The sequence below is a fragment of the Ovis canadensis genome, chromosome 12 (assembly GCF_042477335.2).
Source record: "Ovis canadensis isolate MfBH-ARS-UI-01 breed Bighorn chromosome 12, ARS-UI_OviCan_v2, whole genome shotgun sequence".
NCBI lineage: Eukaryota > Metazoa > Chordata > Mammalia > Artiodactyla > Bovidae > Ovis > Ovis canadensis.
In genome coordinates this window covers 48395223-48401222 of record NC_091256.1, presented here as the reverse complement: position 1 = coordinate 48401222, position 6000 = coordinate 48395223, and the positions used below count along the sequence as shown (strand labels likewise).

General features: G+C 35.5%; 1 long non-coding RNA gene across 7 annotated transcripts in view; it reads right to left on the bottom strand.

Moving 5' to 3' along the window:
• Positions 1–313: 313 nt before the first annotated feature.
• The window catches only part of LOC138416460 (uncharacterized), a 59195-nt gene continuing 53508 nt past the window's right edge, over positions 314–6000 (bottom strand). For 4 of the 7 annotated variants that reach the window (XR_011247683.1, XR_011247685.1, XR_011247684.1 and 1 more), the window contains 2 exons: positions 4415–4520; positions 314–804 (listed from right to left, as the gene is read on the bottom strand). This is a non-coding gene — a long non-coding RNA (uncharacterized lncRNA). The remainder of the gene's footprint in view (positions 805–4414; positions 4521–6000) is intronic. The other 3 variants (XR_011247687.1, XR_011247686.1, XR_011247689.1) reach the window with 1 other exon arrangement.

Sequence of the window (6000 nt, the reverse complement as noted above, 5' to 3'; positions counted from 1 at the left end):
ACCTGAAGAAGATAATGAGATAGTAATGTGATAGATAGGTAAATAATGTGATAAATAATAAATAATGTGATAGATAATGTGAAGGTAATGTGATAATGAATAATCTACAGGCTACTTGTGATGAGACACCTAGAAAGTACTGAATTCTGATTGATAGAAGGAAACAGCCTGATCAAATTTAGGGAAAAGTGAACTCCAGGCAGAGGGGCTAAGAAGTGCAAAGGTCCTGAAGCAAGGATTTTTATATGTATAGAAAGTTGGTCAGGGACATTGGAAAATAAGGATTGAGAAAGACATGACAAGAAATGAGATCTGAGTGGAATCTGTATTTTATTCAAAATGCAATGGGAATTTGTATAGGTTTTACATAAGCAGGGGTAACATGATCCATTTTTTTTTTTTTAATCACCATGGTATCTGTGAAAAGAGTCTTGACAAGGCATATGAGGGAAAGTAAAGATTTCGGTGAAGTGGCTTGGCCAGCGAAGCACTAGCAGAAAAGGAGCAGACAGACGGTGCAAGACAGGTAAACATAATGACACAACTTACCTTTGGGGAAACTTGTTTTTTCATTCATTCCATTTTTATCTTGGCTTTGCAAACCACTCTATTTTATCACATTCATATGCCTGTGCTCCAATGAATTGTGTCCACTAGTTTTTTCTGAAATGCTTTTATAAAAATAAATAAATAAATGCTTTAACACACTGAGAAAATTCAGCCAGATATTTAGCATTTTTTCCTCTAGGCAGTTCTGAAGCAGTCAGTTCATTCAGCATCTGAATTCAGAGCACCCATATCTTCCTAGAAGAATAAATAAATAATAGTCTCATATCTTTTTATAAATGCAGGCTGTCAGAGGTTTAGATTTGCATAATTTGCCATAATGAATTATAAACTTTTCTCTTTTTCTCTGAGCTCGTGAAATTAGTCAGGATAATAGAAGTAAGGTTCTCCCAGAAATTGTGTCCTGGGGTTAATCAGTGTGTTCCTAATTGGAATTATGAGTGGAGTAAGTAAGAAGAAACACATGTCACTTTTGGAAGCTTCCAGTGTAAATTTACTATGGCTGGACACAAACTCCTGGAAAAACCATCTTCATTTAATTGCAGTGGGAGCTGATAATAGTACTGGTGTTTTTTAGAGTGCAAGTTAGATGAATATTACCCAACCCGTCCTGTTTTGCTTTTCTGTTATTTAAGCCCTTCAACAATGCCTGGCGAGCCATCCTCAGAGTGTGCCTTGTATATCAAGCTTAAGCTTCTTAAATTATGGTGGAAAGGAGATACGTAGCAACAGAATGAATTCTGTGCAAATAATTTGAATTTTCCTTTTCATGAATGAGGATAAAGATGGCTTTATCCAAATGCACAGGTGGAAAACAGGGCCTGGCCGTTATCCGAGTAATTGAACAATGGAGAGAACTAAACTGAATGACTGAGGCTCAAGCACTCCAAGCAGGAAATCTTGGGCTCATGGATCTTTATAGACTTTATAGACCTTAAAGACCCAGGTTTAAGGACTTTTAAAGAGAAGCCCTGTATTTGGGAATCTTCAGAGGGTTGAAAACAGATCTCCAGGTGATCAATGCAGAGTGAACGTTTTCAGTTACAATATCCAATTAAAACATTCTTGTACAATTGAAGGAAGGAAAGAAATCAGAAGACATTTAATGCTTTTTAAATCCAGATAAGTTTTACTATAATAAAAACACATGCCAACTCCTTGACTTCCTGGCCTAATAAGTCCCAGGTATGGTTGTGAAGCCAGATCCAAACTGTAAGAACAATGAACCAGAAAGTCTTGGTGGAACTGTGAAGTTTCTAGGGTCCCATATTCTGAGTTAGTCTCAGCAGCCAAAAAAGTGATTTATAAAACATTGGGGAAAATGGGTTTTTACTTCCAGGATCTAACTTTCAAGTAAATATGAAGTATCTCCTGGTCATTAGACATTGCAGCCAGTACTCAGATTACCTATATCACCTCATGTTAATTAAACAAACATTAAAAATAAAAGAATGAGAGTTGTTATTATTTACCACGTGTATTTTCAATCACAGCACACTATTAGCTTCTGTTTATCACAGACTTCCCTAATCTAGGGGAATCTCTCTGTATGGCTTTTAGATCTTCTTATTGGTTTGATAAGTAGATCTGGTGCATTCAGAATCTCAAATAACTGTTAAGATATCATTCCCCACCCCAACTGATGATTGCTCATCTCACTCTTAATCACGCAATTCCTCCGTCCTCCCCACCCACTCACAGTAATGCTGCTTATGTGCTGCGTTGATCTGAAGGCAGTAACATTTGTAATGCAACCATGCAACTTTCTCTTTTCAGCAAGCCAAATAAATCACTACATATTTCTGTGCTTCTCCTTTTATCAGCGATTTGGGTGTCATCATCCTTGTCACCCACTTTGCTTTGGAGAGGACTGATGTTCATGGAACATTGTGAACAAAGAAGAAAAGCCGCTTCTAAGCACCTCCAATGACTATTTTCATGTTTTAACTGTCATAGCAAGGAGGAAAATCTTCACAATTTGGAAGGCTTTCTGAAAATTAGCCCCACTGCACCAAACCTTTGATCTTTTGGTCAAACTGTCAATCTCTGGAGAACTCAGCTCTCTTGTGAAATTTTCAGGCTGTTCCCAAAACAATTGGTTGCATAAGTTCTGAGAGCCAGACCCACAAAACTCCTCTATGTTTTGGAAAGTTCCCTAAATAGACTTAGGTGACGATGGCACTGGCACGGAGACGGATGGATGGTGCTGCCCTAGCGCTTCCAAACACGCACAACTCACTCTTTTCCTATCTCTTGACAGCTCTTTTCTTTCCTCCTATTCCCATATTTTTTATTTCCCACTCCTCTCCTCTCCTTTGTCTCATTCTCCCTTCCCTTTCCCCTCACACACTTCCAAGCCTGAGATCAGGCTCTGACTTCACCAGCTTTGCTTAGGCAAGTCTGCTGCTTGACCGAAGGATGAAAGATGTTTCTGGGTTTAAATAAAACCCAAGTGGGACATCACATAACACATGGAGAGAGGTTCTGGCTGCCAAGTGCTCCAAGGGCAATTTTTCTCACATTGTTTCAGAACTTTTGCTCCAGGGTGCTCCAAGAGGAAGTCAGAAATTGGGTTTGAGATATGTATGATCTTGTGCCAAACAATTGAAAACAAATAGTCGGTTTACAGTTTAGACCTTGCTAGTTTTCACTTTTCTGATGTATAAAGTAAAACAAAGATTCCCTTGTTTTAATAGCAGGGGTGTTGGTTTTTATTTTTTAATTTGCTAAACTGAAATAAAAGTAAATTGAAAATAAACTGAATAAACTGAAAAATGTACAAGATATAAATTTATATTTTAGTGCAGACCTCAATTAATGTTAAAAAGCCTTGCATAAAATTATGCATGCTATTATATGTTTTTTATATCAGTAAATAAGTTTATGCTTGCCAGTTTAATACACAATTATGAGGTGTATTTTTTGCACATTATTTTTTCTGTCTGTTTTTATAATGTCCTGTTTAGATATTGGTCCAAATTGCATATTGTTTATACTCTCACTGGCCTTTGCCATTGCTATAGTTCCATATGTGCATTTACAAACCTGATATCTTCATTCCAACCTTTTTGTAAAAGATATCTTTTGATTTCCTTATGCAATATACTTTTTTTCAGATAAAAGATAATAAGTGTAAATTGATAACAGCTTATTTATATCTATTCATACATTTACCTATTATTAAATATAAAATTAATACTAAATATAAATAAATAAATTTACAACTTGAAAAAATACTTTGAAATATGTAAAATGAAATAAATAGGGTTACTGAAAATTTTTATCTATTTAAGGTTTTAGGACTTCCCTGGAGGCTCAGTGGTAAAGAATCTGCCTGCCAATGCAGGAGACATGGGTTTGACCCCTGGTTCAGGAAGATCCCCTAGAGAAGGAATTAGTAACCCACTCCAGTATTCTTGCGTGGGAAATCCCATGGACAGAGGAGTCTGGCAGGCTACAGTCCAAGAGTTGGCCACAACTTAGGAACTAAACAACATCAAGGTTTTTGGAGTAAATCATGAACTGATTCTAGAAACAATTTTAAGTGGAGGACATTTGTTAGTGTGAGTTAACCTGGTGCATTTTCTCTGGGAGTTTCCTCCATATTTTCTTCTTGTGACAACCTGTGATATTTCATAGTTAGTAGGGTCTCCCCTGTGAGCATATGTTAGGAGAAGTCATTGGAGCTGAGATTAATAGCTTCAGTTATCACACTAAATTTAAACAGATTAACTTAAATGCAATTTACTTTTCAAAACGCAGGGAATTATTGGCAATAGAAATCAAATGAAATCTTTATTCTAATCAAAATATAATTGGATCAGAATTCCTAACCATTCAAACTTACCTAAAAAGAGGCTCTCCCACTGTGTTCCTTCCCACTACAAAGATTTCAAAGTAGTGTCTGTAATCATCCTCACTTGCTCTTCGTACTGCTCCCTTAACTCCTATTCCTGTGAGGGAAAAGATTCATGGACTATTTTAAGAACTATAGAGTAGCTTTTACAAATATGTATATTTTTTGTAAAAGATACTCCATAGTTCTACAGGCCATAGGGTTGCACAGAGTCAGACATGACTGAAATGGCTTAGCACTTAGCGCATTTTAAGAACTATAGAGTAGCTTTTACATATATGTATACTTATTCTCTGAAGTATATATTACTTTTCAGAAGATATGCCAACACAGTTTTAAGGAAATCAATTTCCAGATACTCGACTTCCATATCTACTCTTTCCTAAAATAAATTTGCCAAGGTTGACGTCTTCAGTGAAATAGCTTTAGCCCTTCTCTGTCCCATTTCCTTTACCCATAGCCTGTTTCTCACTTGACAAAGGAAAGGTACACCTGTCTCCTATCCCTTGGGTGCCCTGCATGGTTCTAAGATACAACCATCTCTAGGATGGCAAAAGAGCAATTTTAAATATTCATGTCACTTTCATTTGATCAAAACAGCATAAACTTCCACCACCTACCACACTATGAAATGCACTTCCAATACAATTTTATTTTTGACTTGCAATACTTTGAAAAGTTATAATTAATGTAAGTTGTTTTCCATCATTTGCATATGAAAAATGACTGCAATGATAATACAGAGAAAAGTTTAACTCTTAGAATTCCAAGGTTACAGAAAATTTATCTTTCTTTTTTGCAACATCTTGGCTGATCTAAAATTGTAACAAAAGGAATTTAAATTTAGACATGAAGTTCTTGACTAAAGATTATTTTAAAAAACAGAATAGGAATTATTTCTTTTTGTTGCACAAGCATATGAAAAAGTAATTAATAAAATATATTTAAACAAAAAATATATTAATTTGGTGTAACATTTTGAGGAGGAGGTGGAATGGGAATACAATTTACAGGAGAAAAGAGAATGATGTAAAACGTCTAATTGTTAAGAAATATTCATGCCTTTAAAAATACATGACTGTGGGGGTAACGTTGTTGTTCAGTAGCTAAGTCATGTCTGACTCTTTGTGATCCCATGGACTACATTTAAAAGTGAGCTAACAGTTTCACCTTAAAATTTCAATGTAAATGTGCCAGAAATTTTATCCTTTGAAACTGTATATATTTACAATTAAACATTTTAGTTATGAACTTTAAAATGTGCAAGGGAGAATCATAATCTATCAAAATTATCTTAAGGGACATGAGAAAAAAACAAAGAAGTTCCTTGATAAAAAGAACATGCCTTCCCTTATGAAACATATTCCTAACGGAAAGAAATCAGACAAGTAGGGGAAACACCATGTGGCATTTTTTTTGTTCTTATAGGAAATATGTCCTGTCATTCCTCCTTCCACCTGAAGACTCTCAGTTTAAAAAAAAAATTCAAAGTAGCTTCTTTTCCTTCGGTCTAAGTGGAGCTTAATTTCTGAAATGGCAAGAAAATATAAATGGATTCCATAGGTTACATTACACTG